At 37.4% G+C, this 18,748-nt stretch overlaps 1 protein-coding gene across 4 annotated transcripts in view; it reads left to right on the top strand.

The window, feature by feature from the left end:
- Positions 1-18,748, top strand: part of CUNH4orf50 (chromosome unknown C4orf50 homolog) — an 87,074-nt gene that overhangs the window by 45,128 nt on the left and 23,198 nt on the right. For 3 of the 4 annotated variants that reach the window (XR_006166992.1, XR_004405937.2, XR_004405938.2), the window contains 2 exons: positions 8,683-8,807; positions 13,855-14,015. The exons of the other annotated variant lie outside the window; for it this stretch is intronic. The gene's annotated coding sequence lies outside the window, so the exon portion shown is untranslated. The remainder of the gene's footprint in view (positions 1-8,682; positions 8,808-13,854; positions 14,016-18,748) is intronic. 4 annotated transcript variants of the gene reach the window in all.

Here is an 18,748-nt window from a genome sequence, read left to right as displayed (position 1 = left end):
TCCTAGGTGACTGCTCTGAACACCGTACTAGCCTCCTCATAAGAGACAATGGACATTAACACTTGGAAACCTCTCTTTTGTGTTGTTCTATCTCTTTTTTGAACATTCTGCCTGAGGACTTTTCCTTTGTACTTATACCTTGTATTAACTATATAGTTTTGTCATAATTTGTAGTCACCAACTCTGTTGGATTCACTGTAAGATGATTAGGTACCAGTTACAAATATATTAAATAGGAAATAAAACAGGTATGTAGATCTGAAGCCTTGTTGATCTAACAAATTCTCCTGAGGCCCTGTGAGATCAGAGACAGCATTCATCAAGTGAGGCACTGAGTATATGCCACGTCTAGTACTAATACTCAGGAGCTTTTGCATAAAAATAAGCTGGATTCATTGTTCTTTATCGGTGAACTGTGTGCTCCTCTTTAGTTGTACGTGCTTCCCCTTGAATAGTGCAAAATAGAGCAATGCAGAAGAGAGGGCAACAACTTAAAAAATAGTGTATTCAGACACATGGATTCAGCCCAAACTGTGGAGGGTTTTCTTCAGTAGATTAGTACCAGCAGTGCTGCCATTCTCCTGGGAAATCACATAAGCACATGTGTTTCCTTTAGAGGGCCTCTGACCTCTTTTGTGTTCTTCTTCTTAATTTCTGTGTCCTAAGTAAGGTGATATTAAAACAAATTCTTGTTGGTATGCTTCCTTAGGAGCTTTACAGAGTGTAAAAAAGGGAAGTAGTTTCTGCTGTTCCTAAATTAAAAGCAATTGCTCAAATTCCTGCAAGTGTCCAGAAGATGACATGTCAGATAAGAATGAGCACTGCTCTTTGCGTTAGCAAACTGGATGTTAGGGAGAGAATAATGTAATTGTCAAAATACATCTTTCGGCTTAATAAACCATTTTGAGAATAAAGCTCTGCCTCAGATTAATACCAGCCCTTGGAAAAAAAAAAAAAAATCTAAACTCTAGATTGAAAATAAACACTCCTTTTCTATTTTGAAATAATCATACTTTTTTCAGCAGTACTGGAGTACATTGTAAATTAAGCCTTTTATAGGCAAATGGCATGTGAATAAGACAATAAGCAATAAGACTGCCTCAGCAGTATTATTAGGAGGAATAACCTCTGTCGTGGACAAATCTGACCATTTTTAAATGTAAAAACATTCATATTTTATTTCTTTGACTAGCTTTTCCCTCAGAAAAGGTTGTCTCGTCTGTAAGACTTATTTGAAATGTCACGATATACATCCTACTATGAATTACTACTTTTGAGCTCTCAGCTGAACAGAGGTTGTAGCAATATAGTGTTCTGTGTGTCTCAACTGGATACTCTGGCAGCTTAACATCAGGAGCTTCTTCCTGCTCCAGAATGATTGCTTTGGAAGTAATTACCAAGTCAGAGTGTTGTACAAAATATATGAATCTGCTTGCCAATCTCCTCCTTGATTATCAGTGGAAAGAACTGCATTTCCATCTGTGTGCTTTACATTGGGACCCCTTTACACAGGAGTCTCCCCTCCCTTCTGTCCCTCGGCAGGGAGTTTATACTGCTCAGTGCCCCCAGTGTGTTTTCTCTTGGCAGCAAAGTCTTTACATCCCCAGTCACTACAAAGCTGACACCCATCCATTGATGCCCAAGAGAATAAAATATCAGTCACACAGACTTCAGGCCCTGGGAGCCGCACGGCTGCCTCCTGCACATGAAGCTGTGGGATCCTTGATATTTTTGGATTACTGCATCTGAACTCAGTGTTACCTGTTAATGACCACACCATTAAAAAATCAACTTCTAATCTATTGCCTAATTTATAGGCCCTCTTGATAGACCTATGACACAAGTTGAACTCATGTTCAATGATTAATGTGAAATAAAAGCTAGTATTACATGGCCCAGTTAAATTAGATGCTCTTGATCTAATCCTGTCATTCAGCCATAGCTGCTATCAGATTTATATCCTCATAAAAGACTGTACCTGTGCTGTTGTAGGTTTTCAGGCTAAAAGAAAACCATATTATAACAAAATATATACCCAGAACTTCTGTAAGTCATTAGGCTAAGAAAGAAACATCCATAAACATAATCAGAAATTTACAGGAAGATATGCTTAAACAAATATGATTTTTACCACATAAAATGTTATGGAGATTTTTCAAAGTTGTTAGAAGGCATTAGGTATCCAGATTTCATCGCCTTTCCATGTTAGTCGATAATTAACTCCTCTTATGTCTTTGAAAATGTCCCCTAAATTATTGAATTTGATTATACATGCTGTATATAATCAATTAGGGCCAAAGATGATGATTCTTTGTGATTTTTAAATTCTATTCTTATTCAGTATGAATTTACAATTGAAATATTTACCCATGGGAGAGTATAAGTAAAAGTAGCTAAAGAACCCCGAGGTGGTTTCGCTGGGACTTGGGAACATTCACCTTTGTAAAACCTGGCAAACAACAGGACTGTTGAAAAGGCTTTTTGCCACCCTGAGCATCAGGAATTGCCTTCAGAGTTGACTGCTGTGCTACAAGGACAGTGTAAACCTCAGTCTCATGTCGGACTTAATGGAAATTAACAGATTCCAGAGATCTTAAATGAATGTTCCGATTAGGAAGGACACTTTTCTTCTCCCCCATTTTGTGTGAGGAGATCAATATCTCATCAGGGAAACCTTTGACACAGAATATTTTGAATAAGCATACAATAAATAATATTATTTTGACTGCACTTGAGCTAGACGAAAAAGAATTTTCCTGGTACAATGAATGATAAGTAGAACAAAGATCATTTGGGAATAAAATGTAGCTGTTTGATCCATTTGATAATTTCCATCTGGATGGCATTTGCTTCCCTCAGTAAGGGGAACGGGAGCTGCCTATTTCTAGGCAATCTGTTCTGTTTCTTTCATGGGAAAGGACAGTTTAGCTATTCCTTCCATATGGGCATACATTATTACATCTAACAAACATGTTGTTCATCTTTCATTTTATTCAGACCCTCTAGGCAGTCTTAATTCCTGGGTGAGTTGGGATGGGGATTGAATATCCTCTTTTTTTTTCCCCCCTCTCTCCAGAAATCAATAAGGGAGGGGAAAGATCCCCATTATTCTGTATAGACAGGTGCTAGTTCATTTAATAAAACAGAAGGAACTTTGCTCGAGGGAGCAGAAAGCAAGATAGCAGTAGGGATACCAGAATAATCATTGTTCCTCAGGGTCTGACGATGCTGGGGGAATACAGGTCTGCAAGGGTGGCTCCCTGCTATTATGGGATCCGAGTCATGCAATCTCTGTCATAACATAAGCAAGTTCCATCTCAATATTCCTCCTCTATAACAGTAAAGTATTCTAAACATTAAAAGAATCATACTAATCATAATGTTTTCTTGGCTAACCAAAGAGAAACTCTTTTATTGGTACAATGAGGTGACACTGGTTAATGCTGTGTTTTTGCCACTGCCCTGGGACTACTAGATCTTGTGCATTTTTAGGAGCTTTTTCCTATTTGTGTTTTTTTGTCTGAGGGCTGCCTGATCCCTTTGATTAGCTTTCAGGAAGACTTGTATATCAGAAGGGATACGTCAGAGCTGCCCCAGTCTGACAGCCTGGGTGGGCAGTGAGATCTGCACCCACCCCGCTCCTCTTGCTGAGCACAGTCATTCAAGCATGAATCCCTGTCACCCAAAATGTCATGAAGTACTCAAGTACAATAAGCATGTAGATGCTTTGTCCTTGGAATACTTTTAATTTGAAAAGTGACTCTGTCTTCTGCATCATATATTTTTTTGGAAGTGCTAGTGTCTAAAGCCTTTAAAAAAGTACTGAAATCTCTTCCAAATATCTCTGTGCATAAAAGCAGGAAGGATCAGGAGGAATTTCTGCTTTTCTGGTTGTAGTTTAAGAGGACAGCCCCATTTTCTTTATGAAAGACAAGCCTGGAACTTTTTTTCCTTTGGCAAACCCATGTGATGTAGTCCTGCAGAAACAGAGTACTGTGTGATTGCACGGAGCCAAGGAAAGGGGCAAAAATTAAGAAAAGGATATGACTCAGTGCCTGATGTTTTAGGCCCACATCTCCTTCATCCTCTTCTTACTAGTAGTCCCTAGATACTGCTTATTCTGTCCTCTTGGTTTGGTGTGATTTGCTGGGCTCTTTCAGCAGTGAGTTTGAGTTTTGCTTTACCACGTCCAGCATCCACAGCAGATGCTGCTGTTGTAGCTGTGCTCGAGCAGCTCCACTGGAAGTTCATTCACAGAATGGCTCAGAGTTAAAACATCCTTTTGTTGCTGCCACTGATAATCATTTGTTCTATCAGCAAATGTTGCCACTCCTACATCAGATCCATGAGAGCATGGACGGCTTCCAAATGTGCTAATTCAGCACCAGAGCTGTGATTTTAGCAGCAATTGCTCCTTAGTATTTTTCACCTGTAATTGTTATTATTTTTCATATTTATCAAACAGCTGTAAATTGACACCTCTATCCTGCAGATACTTGTGTGTTCTAAAGAAGTCTGTGAAGGATGATTACACTCCAATTTCAGTGGAGGCTTACACTGATTCAGTTAAAGTTCAGTTAGGGCCTGGTTCTCAGAGGATTTTAGTGCTTTGGCAATCACGTTTTATCAGGCAATTATGAATTTTGGATTTCAATGCTTATTTTTTTTCCATTGTCCTTGCTACTCATTGGTAATATTCAGACTGGACACAAGTAACCTGAGAGAAATCAAGCTGTGACTGCTTACATGGTGGGTTTAAAGTGAGCTCAGGCCATATCACTCATGTTTGGAATGTGCAATCGAAAAGACAAACACAATTCCTAACTTCCAGAAAAGACTTTTTTTTTCTTGTTCTGACCTTTAACAATCTGCACCAGTGAACAGAGCCCTGTCGCAGGCAGCTGGTAGGAAGCTGCTCAGCTCTTTCACAGCCTGGATCTGATGTGCCTCCTGCATGGGAAGGGGGGTCCCACCAGACCTCATCTGCCAGCTCCCAAAACGCAAGGTTTTTCCAGTACAGTGAAACCAGATCTTCTCTATGCTGAGAAGTTTTGAGATTTCTTGTGGCTGGAAATAAAGGATTTAGCCTTAATTCCAGTCTGGTTTGGCTATCCATTTCCTTCAGGAGCGCTCGTAAACTCTCATGGTGGCAGGAGGTGATGAAAAAGAGTGTTTGTCAGGTTTTTGATGACATGGGGTCTCATTATTCATAAAGTCCACAAGCCACAGTGAATTTACTAAGGATTTAAACCTGGCAGGCTGAGTTGACTACAAGTGTTTCTTTCATACTCACTTTAAAGGAGGTGAGGAGGAAGAGGAAAAAGACATAAGGGAAGAAATGTTGCAAACAAGAATCCATCCAAGAGCAGAAGCAGAAGTTGGTGGAAGAAGAGATGAGGTTCTGTTGAGCAGAAGAACTAGAAGGAAAACAGTCAAGTGTGTGTCAGGCAGGACAAAGATTTGAACTTGAGTCCCTGTTTCTCAATTCTTATGATTATGTTTTATAAATCTGTATATATTCTTAATTCTTTAGCACATATTTAATTCTCTAGTAAAGCATAGGTAAAGCCAGAAACATTATGATTTGTGGGGAGGATACAAACAGCTTCCTCAAGTGATGGGAGGATTTTTATGCTGCTAAATTACTGTTATCATAAACAAATAATGTAAGTACTGTAATTTCTTGTCTTTATTTTTTATTTTATTTTTATTTTAATTAATGTTTCCATGGAGAATTTTCAGTTTGTTGAAGGAGGAAAGCACCAGAAATATTCTGGATTGCCTTATGTGTATGTTGCTCATAAAGGGAGAAAAAATATTTTTTATTAGATTTCTTATGAGTGCATTTTAAGAAGCAAGTGTCATATGATGCATTAGGCTATTCTTTAAAATAGGAAAAAAAGGAAGATGTGTGAGTCTCCTTCTGTTCCCCAGAGTTTCAAGAACTCCTGGCTAAGCCAGTTAATGCACACCTTTTTCATGTGAAATTGTCTCACCGTGCTGGAGGCCCTTGTCCCTCCACAACACAGAGCCAGGATTAGAAATCTTCAGGTAGGTTGATTTAGATGGGGAAGCACAAGTGCCCAGCTGCATGCAGCCCAGGTGCTGAGTGACTTCTTGAGAAGGGGAGAGGGAACAGGTCAAAATGAAGAAACAGATGTTGTCTAGGCAGGAATTCCCATTCATATTGTTTACTCACCTGGCTGTTGATGAAACCCCGTGACAACATATGTTTTCAGCTGACAGCATTTTTGTAAGATTAGCTGTGACAAATACAGCACCTTGTTTCCCATGGAGAGAGATGATGTTTGTTACTGCTGTGTCACTTCAGTTGCAGTTGTGGATTTTCTCTTTATCTTCATCTGAAAGTAGCTTTACATTAGACAGAAGTAATATCTGGTTATCTAACACAACTTAAACAGCCAGCTGAGATTTCCTTCATTTGCCAGAGTCCTTAGAACAATCTTTGTTCTCTTTGAGATTTTATCCAGACAGACCATGGCTTTTTCAATCCTGGTAGTGTGTGACAGTTGGATCTGGCTAATATCTATGCCCCTAATGAGTTATTAAAGTGGGCGGCATCATTAAGATTTGATTTTATGCCTTGAAGCCTTTTTTTCAGGCCTTTTTGGTATGAGACAACAGCGGCTACTGCTTGCAAAAGGGCTTTGCTGCTGCAGAGTCATCGTGTCAGCAGTGGGATTGTGCAAGATGTGCCAGTGTGGTACCCCCCACACGTGCTGACAGTGTGGTGTGGACATCCTTTGAACAATTAAGTTACAGCATTCAAGTTATTGATGCAAATATGTTAGGCATAATTTCTTAAATATTGTCTTTATTCTTACTTACAAGGTTAAATCCTCATGTGTTCTGCAGGCATATACTAGAACACAACTAGTCAAGGCAAATAGCTAAATTGTTATGTTGTTTCTCGTGCTTAGAGAATGGAAACTTGCTTGTGGGTAGAAGGATAGAAATCTGCCTGTGGACAGAAAAATCCATAAAACAGTGAGTCAGCAACTGAAAGCAGATACCTTGGGGAAGAGGGCAGACTGATACTCTCCAGGGCTTTTACAATTTTATGATCAAGGACTTCCAGAAGCAAAGCTGGTTCCTATTCATTCGGTAAACCTTGGTGGATTTTTCTTCTATTAGGTTGTCAAGTCTCCCTCAAAAGCACATGAACTTTTTGTATTTGAAGTATACGATGGAAAGGAGGTCCACCACTTAATTACTTAATTACATGTTAAGAACCATTTTGTTATGAACCTGTTACTAATGCACCCTGGCTCTTGTCATTCCTGGTTTCCCTCTGCACTTAGATGTACTTTTACCCAAGAATCAGTCTTCACTGTAGAATGTAAGGTTTGCACAAGAATCTATCTAGCAAACAGCAGTTTTATTTACTGTTAGATTTTGGACTCAAATTTCCAAAGTCATTTCAGGCCATATGTAGAATAAACATTTTTGAAAAGTCCTAAAACCTTTCTTCTCCAAAATTACTGGCTTTAGTGTAAATGGCCACTTGCTATTTTTCAGGTTTTTTTTCTTTCTAAGTAAGAGGAAGTACTCACTGGGCCAATTCCAGAGCACAGCCAAAACTTTCGGAAGTATGACTAATATTGCAAGCTGTGTTGCTTATCAGAGCTTATAAGATAAATCAGGCAATTGTAGGTAGTGAGAAGGTAGAGTAAGTTAAGAAATAAATACCATTTCTTTTCTATTCCAGATAAGTGCTTCCATTTGACATATTTTACATTTATCATGTTCTGTCCCCTCTGTACAACTCCGAAGTATTTTGCACTCTGGAAATCCTCAGCTTCACAAATTATTGTCTCAGGTTATTACAGAATGGGTCAAAGTGAATAGGAGAAACAGAGAGTCTCTTCTTCTCAGGTCTTTAAAGCTGTGTATGCACAATTAAGATCTTCATGCTTCCTCTTCCTATTTCAGTTGCTACCCATTCTGAAAGAACTTTTAAAGCCAAAGTCTTGATGTCTTTAAGACACATTTCTACCCCAAAATGCCCAAATACTCATTCTGTTGTTGAATATTAAGAAAGACAGCATTTTTTGGTTGAAGTGTTGTTTTTCTCAGATTCCTGCCTTGAGAATTTAGCAGCTATTTTTTCATACATTCTTTTTTTTCCCCATCCTATACTATTACACCTGCTTCTTTTCATTCACTATTTTGTTTGTTAAATAAAAGTTCCCATTTTTTAAAGTAATTTTACTACCACATGTGATCCAATATTTTAATGAAAATTTCATTAGACTGCTTAGCTAATGCAGAAGATAGTGACTGACATGAGTAGCTGTCAGATTTTGCTAATCTCTAATACTGGAGATTTTGATAATCTCCAAAATATAGAATTAATAGGGAAATTCACAGTATTGATAAGGAAGAGTTGATACTAGAAAGCCCTGTCCCTGTTGAACAAAATCATTTAAAGCATGTGCTGAAATTGCATTGCAAACTGAATGCTATATTGGCCAGGGTTTAACAATCGATTTAATGGTAAGAATTCAGATGAAATGTTATGTTGAACTGGCGACACTGTTAAATTGACATTCCTCACAAAAAAAGATTAAAGCTCCAGTGCCTGCATTTATGATATGACAGTGATTTTGAAAGCTAATAGAAATAGTATTCTTGCTGTATGTTTTTTTGTTTTCTCTCCAGGGATGAGTTTGCCAGTTGGTTTGGTCTACATTATTAAACAGTGGGGAGAGTCAGCCTGATGATTAGTTCAGAGAGATGATGATGAACTAGGATGTTGCAGTATGACTTTCATTGCAGAAAACAAGGTAGGTTCAATACAAATGACATTAAATAAGTTTTATTTAGTTTTTATGCTTTTTTTTTTTTATTGTTTCATTTAGATAGAAAAAACCCTGTATGCTAAATTTTAGGAGCGTTAATTTTCAGATACAGCACATTGATCTTGAAACACTCAATAAAATCAGTATAACCATTTCTGATGACAAATGCAGAGCTGACATTTTTTGCACAATGGTCGCTGACATATAATCTATTCTGTTGCCTTACAAAAAAAAACCCTAAAAACTAAGCCACCAAACTAAGTAGAAATATATGTCATCAAGATAGTTTTAGCATCAACTATATAAAATTGGTCTTAAGATAGTTACTATATTTTCAGCTGAAACGTCAAGTTTAATTATATTTTTTATTCAGTCTAGAAGGCTAGATTTCTCTCTCTTCATTGGTTCTGGTCCATCACTTGGATTTAGACAGGACTTGGGTTGTACACTGTTGCTGAGTCATCCAATTTGTAACAACTGTTTGTTGATGAACTACGTAATTCTTGCTTTGATCACATTCAAGATTCCCCACACTCTTAAACCTAGTTGCCCTTTCACCATGCTTTTAAAATACAGCAGCTTTATCTTTTACTGAGGAAGAGAGAGATTAAATCCAAAATCATGCACAGTCTACAGCAAACCAGGATATCGAAGTCTGGTCTAAACCCAAGGGCAGTAAACTGGGCACTGGATCTTCTTATGTCAGGAAGGAGGAGTTGACAAATTAACTTTTGCCCAATACAAATAAATGTATTAAAAGCTAACATGTGATTTTAATATGAAATCTATTTGTAATCTATTTGTAGTAAACAGCCTGGGAAAAGGAGGCTCTCTACAACTACCTGAAAGGAGGTTGTAATGAGGTCTCTTCTACCAAATAATAAGTGATAGGGCAAGAGGAAATGGCCTCAACTTGTGCCAGGGGAGGTTTAGATTGGGTATTAGGAAAAATTTATTCACTGAAAAGGTTGCCAAGCACTGGAACAGGCTGCCCAGGGAAGTGGTTGAGTCACCATCCCTGGAGGAATTTAAAAGATGTGTAGATGTGGTCCTTAGGGACATAGTTTACTGGTGGATTTGGCAGTGCTAGGTTGATGGTTGGACTTGATGATCTAAAAGGTCTTTTCCAACCTAAATGATTCTGTGATTCTAAATAGATTTAATGCTTGTGAAAGGTGCCAGACTGATTACCCATGAGATGCAGGAATCCTATATTCCTCAATAGATACAATAATTTATGTTGATATAGCTATAGAAAACTTGTGTAGGCTTGAAAGAGATACTTTACACAAAAAATGAGAGTTCATAGTCTGTACTTTGATCCTTTTGTTGCCTGAATGTTTTTATTACTATTAATGGAGGTCACATGCTATTGGATTCATGATGAGGGTCTGAGTCCTTCTTTGCTGCATCTTCCCCTATCACAAATCAGAGAGTTTTCCTCAACTTTCACAGTAAGTTCAGTGTTTCCTCTGTCTGCCCCGTTATGACCCTTCCCCACTTCACACCCCACAGAGGCCCTACAATGCTGTTATGTTTCTCATAGCTCCTGACTGGGCTGGGCAAGAGACAGTACTTGCAGCAGCTCACCTGGGTCTAGGTATGTGCTCATTTTAACCACCTCATATGTGCTGACTGATTCAGGATCACTTGCCCCATTTTTATTTATGAAAACTGAAATCTCTTTCCAATTAACTATTGAAAATGTATTCTATCATCAATATGTAAATTTAGTACACTCTCTTCTTTATACTGCTTTGGTATAGATGCAATATTAAGCATACACAGGGTATTCTGCCACTACTATCTGTAGTTTGAAATTATATACTTTTTGCAATTCTTCCACATCTTCCTATGCATAATTAATTTTATGTCTTTGTTGCCCTTTCCAGTTCTCTAAGCATAGTCTTGATGAGTGTAACATCATTACTAGTCATCCTGTCATTTGCATTTATACATACATTGTCTGAAATTACTTAAGAACTTTCAAAAAGATGTTGTTTCCATCTTATCAAGGGCTTGATCCTGCCTTATTAAAGACAATGGTACTCCCATTTTGTTTATTAAGAACAATTTCTATAATACAGTAACTTTTCTGTAACTTTAGTTGTAAGAAAAATCTCAGTACATACACACACGTTTCAGAACAGCTCTTTAGGGTGTTTAAATTTGTTTCATCATACTAAGACAGTAGTTGAATTATTATTGCTCATGGTTGTTGTATGTTTTTGTCTGGTTTGTTAGGTCAGTGTTTATACTGTGGTACTCAGGAGGATTTTTTTCAATCAGAAATTGTAGTTTCATGGCTGAAGCCCTTGCTCAGCATTACACTAAGAGCTGATTCTTTGTGCAGTCCCATCAAAATCCATTGCTTCCTGAGGATTAAGTTGCACCTTGCCATGCAAAGCTGAAATTTAATCCAAATGTCCTAAATTGAACTGAATAGACTGAAGATGTAGACACTGCCTTAAAAGAGAATTTGGATCTGCACAGCCCTAAGCAGAGAGGAGCTAGCAGGACCATGTGACACTTCATTTATGCAGGAAAGACTGCGTCAAGTCAGAGGCATTCCTACACCTTTCTGTAACAAAGGCACAGGCAGACCAAACTGGTAGCTTCCTATGAAAGCCTGGAAATGTACCTTTTGCTTGAAAATAACATGAGGTTTGCCTGAATGCTAAAGATGCTTAATTATTTAAAGATGCTTAAGCAAGTCAGTTACCTAAATATGCATGTGAGGAGGAGGGGAAGAAGAGTAATGACTATAGGATTGGGCCTAATATAGTTAGCCTGCACTTTAAATTTTTACATACAGATTACTGTCTCTAGTTGCCTTTCTGCAGTCATTGATGGGTGTGAATATGAAGATGGATTTGGAACCAGATATTAGAAACCTTTAATAGGACAATTTCTAGTCAGCCTTATGAATACCACAGCTGTGCTAGGATCAGAAAGGCTTTTATATTGCTTGTCTCCAAGTCTGACAGAACATCTATTTGCCATTTGAGTCCATCTAACGAAATTATGATAAAGTAGATGCTATAAAACATAGATCACCCTTTAGTGTCCACCTAAGACTTCATGACCACCAAAGGCAAATATCTATCCTGTGTTAAATCATTTAAACATGTGGTTTTCACACCAACTTTTTACCTGTGTTTGTTTTCTGCCACGGTTATAGCCAGAAGAGGAATTGCATAAGTCTGCCATGAGTTCAGCAAGTACCAAAGTAACCCAAGTCTTTGTTGAAAGACATTATTTATTCTATCAATATTTAATGTGGAGCAACCACTGAACTGCATAATTTGATAGAGACGGGTATGCTGGTCCCTGAATACCTCTAATGCTCTCATGCTTTCTTCACTTTTTAGAAGTGATGTAAGAGAATAAACACCAAATGCTGTGTTCTGGAAAAAAAGCGTGAAACAAGCTAATAGTACTTGGTATTGCACATATATTTTCCTAGTAGTTTTTCTGAAGCTCTCTTAGGGGCTCAGCAGTGTCTTTTAGCCTGTTGGTTTCTTGGGGACTTTACTGGCGCACCGAAGTTGGTTCCCAGTACACAATATGTGACGTGCCTTCTCAGACACACATTAGCTTCTTCTGGGATTTGTGGTCCTTCCCCCAGTGAGCCCCTAGCAGACATCAAGTTAGTAGTTGTAAGCAGCGGGGTGAGGCTAGGTCAGTCTGCTCTTGATAGCCTTACTCCTGCTTAGCCTTCTTCGTGCTCAGTGTTGCCTCTGAATTTCGAGGCAGCTTCTGAGTCTGTTATGGAGCACTTTAACATCATCCTTTGCAGTTATTACTGTAAGTACACTGCAATTAGGTTTATTTCTCTGAGCTATTTAGAGTTCACCCTGAATATTATTCAAAACAAACTCAGTGAAATCATCAACCATGCTGCTTTGCCTATATGTCCTTTTTCTCAGATATCTTAATCATCTGTCATTATTTGATTCAGTCTGTGATCTAAAAATGCTCAGTTTGTCCCTTTGTTGTCTTGTAAATGCCTTGCATCTGTCTTCAGAAATTCAGTAGCGTACCTTCTCTCATTGCAGATACTGATTCCTTTCTCTGTCTTCCTTGCCTATGCATCGACTGTATGTGCAGGTAATAGAAGTATGGTAAAGAATGTGGAAATGCCATAAACCATATGGCCATATGACTAATTAGTTTATCTCATCCCTTTGGCCTCCTCCACCTGATCTCTGCTCCAGGGGGTTCTTCCAGCACTCCATACCACTGAGCTAGGAGCTGCAATTAAAAAATACAACCCACAAGATAATTTTTTTTCTGTGCCTTGTGAAATTCTCACAGATACAAATTGCTCCTTTGAAGGTCCTGTGAAGGGGGCAAGATTCTCCCAAAGGCTGTTAAATACAGGTATTTTTAATGCCAAGAATAATTGTTAAAGTCCAGGATATTATTGTATTCTCTCCCACAGAAAAAGGAGAAGGTTTTTTTCAGTGTAATTTAACATTCTCAGTTCCCTAAAAGATTGAGTTCGTAGACTTGAAACCGTAATAATTTTTAACATGAAAGAACTAATTTAATTTATAAACAATTTTATGACCTTTAGTGAGATCTTTACAGCAGGAGTCCAGATGCCAAAACCTAGAGCAGTGAAGCCATGAAGTACTTTGTCAAAGATATATTTCTTAAATTTCTAAAGAATGACAAGTATAGAATAAAGATTTTAAATGGTAAGGATTTAAGAGGACCTACACTGTTCACAAGTGGTCTGACACTCCTGTACAACCTAAATGTTCTAGAATAAAATAAAACTTAATGCTATTTCTCCTCTGTATCTCATTTCATGTACCCCATATTACATATACATATTATATAGTACACAAAGTACTGCCATCTCTGCTGCTGCAATCAGCCAAAACTTATTTCAAGTCAAAGAATTAGTCCTCATTTACTAGCTTGGTCTAGTACTGTGTCAGAAAACATTGCCTCGTCAGTAGTATTGCTAAAAAGGCTATAGGAAACTAACTTATTTTGCAATTACTATTTCTTCTCTTTCCAGACTGTCTAAGAAAACTCATGCTCTCTGTGTACATTTCAAATCAGTGTTCAAACTGCTGGTGTTTCTGGCTTGGTTTCTGAGAAGATGTGTGTCCAGTGCAGTTGCAGGAGAGAAGTCCCATGATTTGAAGCTCAGTCTTGCCCGTTGCCAGCTCCTATAAGGTAGCAGTTATACTCCTCACATGAAAGTTAATGGCTGTTTATCCTTAGAACATCTCTGTACGAATCCATGCTATTGTCTTTGTTACAAAAGCAGCTTTAATTTAAATATAGGTGTGTTCTACTAAGGAGACACTTTTATGCCAGAGAACCTGTAAAGTTTCAGTAGTACATTAAGGTAATTCATCAGAAATGCACGAACTAGTTTAGTGCTACCTTTTTTTTTTTTTTTTTTTTTTTAACTGAAGCATCTGTGATTCCTGACTATATATCATGTATCTGGGTGAACAGAGTTTCAGTGCCTCATTAAAGGCAAGTTCTAAGTGACAGCAGATGGACTTGGAGCTAAGATTAGTTGCAAGGAAAGTGAGAGCTGCGGGCGTTTGGTTTAATTTTTAAGAATCAAACCTCCTGCCCTGGTTAACATGGAGATATTTGGATTTGGTACAGATGGATAAGGAGATTGCCAGAGTGAAGAGATAAAGAGCAACCTCAGATCACCTGATTAGGACCTGGTTTTATTCACTGTAACATGGAAAAACTGTTAATAAAAGCACAATAAAAAGGGTACTCAGATATAGAAAAGTTTGCTTTGAGAATTTAAGAAAATTAATAAGTAATTTTTTGAGGGTTAGAAATGCAGGGAGTTCAAAGTTTGGAGAATCTTCTGAAGCTTGGTTAAGAAAGTTATGATTTCTCTTGCTGAAGAAGGTAAGAGGCAGACATTATGTCCTGGTGAAGAGTGAGGAAAACATACTGGCTATGTAGAGAGTGTCTCTGGTAAAGAGATTTTAGACAGGTTCTTCCATGGTAAGCCAAATGTCTTTAAAAGTCAGGTTCCTGCAGCACATGAAAGAAAAGTGAGAAGATCAGATTCCCTCACCAAGAATGCCTGGTCTGTAAGATGTGACATCTGAGTTTGACTTTACATTTGGCTGGGAGAACATTACACAGTACTGGCTACACAGAGATTTCCCTCTGACCTGAGCAATTCTGTGTTATACACATCCTAGAATGCAAACAGAAATAATAAGTGCCTGCTGTTACATGCCCTTGCATGCACAGGCTGACAAGAGTAGTAATGACAACTGTTTCAACGTTTTTATTGGTTCAGGTTTTTAAATGCTTTGTAGTGCTTTTGAAAAGCCACTGAGCCAGGCCTTCAGCAGGGAGTTGTGGCAGGTCCCTTTATCTTAAAAGAATATCTATGATATTGTAACTTTTCTGTCTAAATAGGTCTTTAGGTCCAAAGGTGATTATTTTACCCAGAGAGTGTGACATGTTCAGGCATGAACATGCTTTGTAATAATCCCTTCTTGCTGTTGTTCTGTCTCCAGAGAGGAGCTCCTCCGATTTATTATTCCTGGGCATGCCTCCCGTGTTAAGTGTCCCTGAATAGTACATGTCCAGGGGAGGGCACAGGCTGTGCTGTACATTGCTACAAAAATAATATCAGTCAGCCTGTTGAATTACAAATACAATACACATTTACTAATTTAAGACAGAATCTTGTTTGCTTTTGGATTTTTAATTTTTTTTTACCTTTGAAATCAAAATGGGAAAACTGTTAATTTCACACAACTGCAGGCATCATTATTCTTAGTGGCAAATCTGAAAAAATAAAATGCGATAATCTTGATCCAGAGAAATAAGACAAGGATGTCTTCCTTGCTTATGCTGTATGATAGTCAAGGCAAAATAATTTTATCCATCTAAATGAGAAAACAGTGATTCTTGGGTGTTTATTACTATACAGTAGATTCTGCATGCTTGGTGGTTTATATTTAATTAATTCTTGTAAAGATTTAATTGAAACACCACACAAGATCTTTAAAGTCTCTGATTATATTGAATAATTTATTCAACAGATGCAGATTTAATTTTTTTTTTTAATTATTTAATATGGTTTAAGACCCTTTCTTTTTTTAATGTAGAAGTCATTTGACCTATGCCAGATAAAACTAAAAACTGTCTTGGCAAATAACATACCAGACTGTAGTGAAGAAGTGAATACAAAGCTAATGATGGAGAAAACTAGTTGTCTTGGGTAAAAGCAAAAAAATCTGTGAGTGCTGATAAGCAATACTTTTTTATTTCATAGTTTTTATAAGAAATAATTTACTCACATTGTAACAGGGACAAATTAATCCAGCATGCTCATATTAAGTAGAGTTGTAGAGGGGGTGTCCAGAGGTGAAGGACTAATGCTCTCTACCCTGTGTCCCCAGCTGGACACTCAAAGGCATGCTTTTGATCATCTTTACCCCGATCTCTTTTGCTGTTGTTTAGAGAGTTCATCTGGGGGAAGGTGCAGAGTGAGAAATGAGAGAAAAATGCAAGTAAAGTAACACTTCTCTTGGGCTGCATGAGACAGTCTGTCAGCTTTCTTGAGCTTCATGCTCAGCAAGAGATGGAAATTGTTATTTAAACTTAAGCTAGGAAATATATACTTATGTTCATTGTAACAGTGTAGGTTTTGTTTTTAACTATAGTAGATGGAATATTTTTCAGATGGAAATGTAGCTTTCTTTTGTGAAGGTGTCTGCTTAAGTTGTACGTTAATGTAGCACCATTTATGCAGTGCACCATATACTAGTGATTCCCTTCTTCCCAGATTGAACCTCACTGATTTTCAGGAGTAACATGAGAAGTAATGTCTGCAGTGCCAAACTTATAAAGATACAGAAGTAGATGTCTAGTTGGTGTAAATCTCTAACTTGCATTCAGATTGGATGTGCTGGCCTGAGTGTTTAGTTTCCACTTTTGAACTGAGTCTCCTGTTCATCCTCTCTTTGCTGCGCTATAGATAACATAGTGGAGTAAGCAAAATGGATTTCTTCTAAGTGAATCTAAACTGGAAAATGCTCTCCAGCTGCTGGTGGCCTTCAGTCCATCAAACCAGACTAAAGCTATTCCAAAATCAAGCCCCCAAAACTTGTATGGTATGGATATTGTGTCCTTAACGCCAGATTTCTGCTCTATCTTCTCCTATTACACTTCATTACTTGTTAAGTTAGACAAAGCCAAAAATGTTAATGGGAATTTAACATTTTAACTATGTTTTAGATGTTTTTGTAAATCACTAAGGATACCTTCGAACACCTCCATAGTTCAGGCTCTATGACAACAAACTTTTCAGTGCTCTGTACCAAAATATTAAAAAATTGTTTAAATAAAAATATATTTCCTTTCTCCTAAATATGTTTCACAAAATAGGAAATTCCTTTAAAGGCAGGTATTTTCTAAAAAATAAAACAAAACAAACCCAAGCAAACAAAAAAAGAATTTTGTAATCAGGTACTTTTCAAACAGTTGCAAACATATGGTCTTTGTTCTCATAATTATACAATCTTGAAAAATCTGTGGTAACTCGGGACCAAAAGGTTATCTGCTGTTAACAGCAAATAAAATGCTTACTTGCATGCTTTTAGTAGCAACAAAATAGCTCTTGTTAAAGACAATAGTAAAATATAGTTTACTTCAATTAGGCAGGATCAAAACTTGAATGAATACACAAACGATTTCCTTCTTACTTGTGGTGTTCTTCATAAAACATCAAATTTGTGTCCTTTACACATAAGTAGAGCCTCCTGAGAGATTTGTTTCAACATCAGGAGCATGCTACACTATCACTGGTTGCAAAACCACTTTAATCTGGAGGTGACAAACAGGAGAAATTAATAGCTTCAATTTGGACACATACATCCAAGTACCACACTGATTCTTTAACAAAAGCAGAATGGACCTGATTGCTTGGGATTTACGAAAGAAAATATTGACTTGGTTCATGAGCTTAAAATATATTTTTATATAACTTAATATATTTTTAACATCACCATAGAGAGAAATACTACGTACACTGCAGTGCCATATCAGCAAAACCGCTTAAGTATATGTTTAAGCATATAATGAAGTTTCATGAATTTCAATAGCAAAAGACACTTAACTAAAAGTATAGATAAACTGAGGGGTTAGGCAGGTGTTTAAACACAGGAGTAGTTCTTACATCCTTGTTTTTACAAGGAGACAGTTCAGACACAGAGAGGACACGTGACTTCCCCAACATTTCCCAAGAGGTCTGGGGAGGAGAAAGAAGCTGAACCCAATTTTCTTGTGCTTTAGATGCTAGGTTAGACTCAAGAGTGACCTACAAAGCCACCCTTAAAATGCAGATAGGGTCAGCATTGCTATTTGTTGATGCAAATCTGGTGGGATGGAAAAAACCCTTGTCTTTGCACCACTAGGGGTTTTTACTAGACATGTTTTTAAACATATTTTGGATAAGATATTTTAGGCTAGTTTTATTAACAAAAGTGAGTGAAAATTTAACACAAAAAAAAATATAAAAGTTTTAGGCAACACTGATACATCTGTGGATATTTTTCCTTGTCTCTGCATTGGTTTTAGAAACTATTTGACCCTTTACTGCAAAAGATCAGATAAGTGGGCTAGGAATCGAAGCAGGGTTTTCAGAAATTATTTTGATATATTTTAATTTCTAGCCAGTGTGCTCTCCTCTCTAATTAAACCTTTTCTTGAATAAATTGAAATAAAAGACTTAGTTCACAGGAGGGTGCAAGGAAGTGATGAGAACTGATTTACACTCATATTAACTGGAGAGATGTAATGTTCATTTTCAAAGGCACAAGGGAATACAGTGGTGATGGGATAAAAACCCCCACCTCTTCTCATCTTTTTTTTTTTTTTTTTCATATTCTCATAGGAATTCATATATT

The sequence above is a fragment of the Tyto alba genome, unplaced genomic scaffold (genome assembly GCF_018691265.1).
Source record: "Tyto alba isolate M040663 unplaced genomic scaffold, T.alba_DEE_v4.0 Super-Scaffold_6, whole genome shotgun sequence".
Lineage (NCBI taxonomy): Eukaryota > Metazoa > Chordata > Aves > Strigiformes > Tytonidae > Tyto > Tyto alba.
Note: the sequence above shows the minus strand (reverse complement) of the source record. Positions and strands in the feature narration are given on the sequence as shown.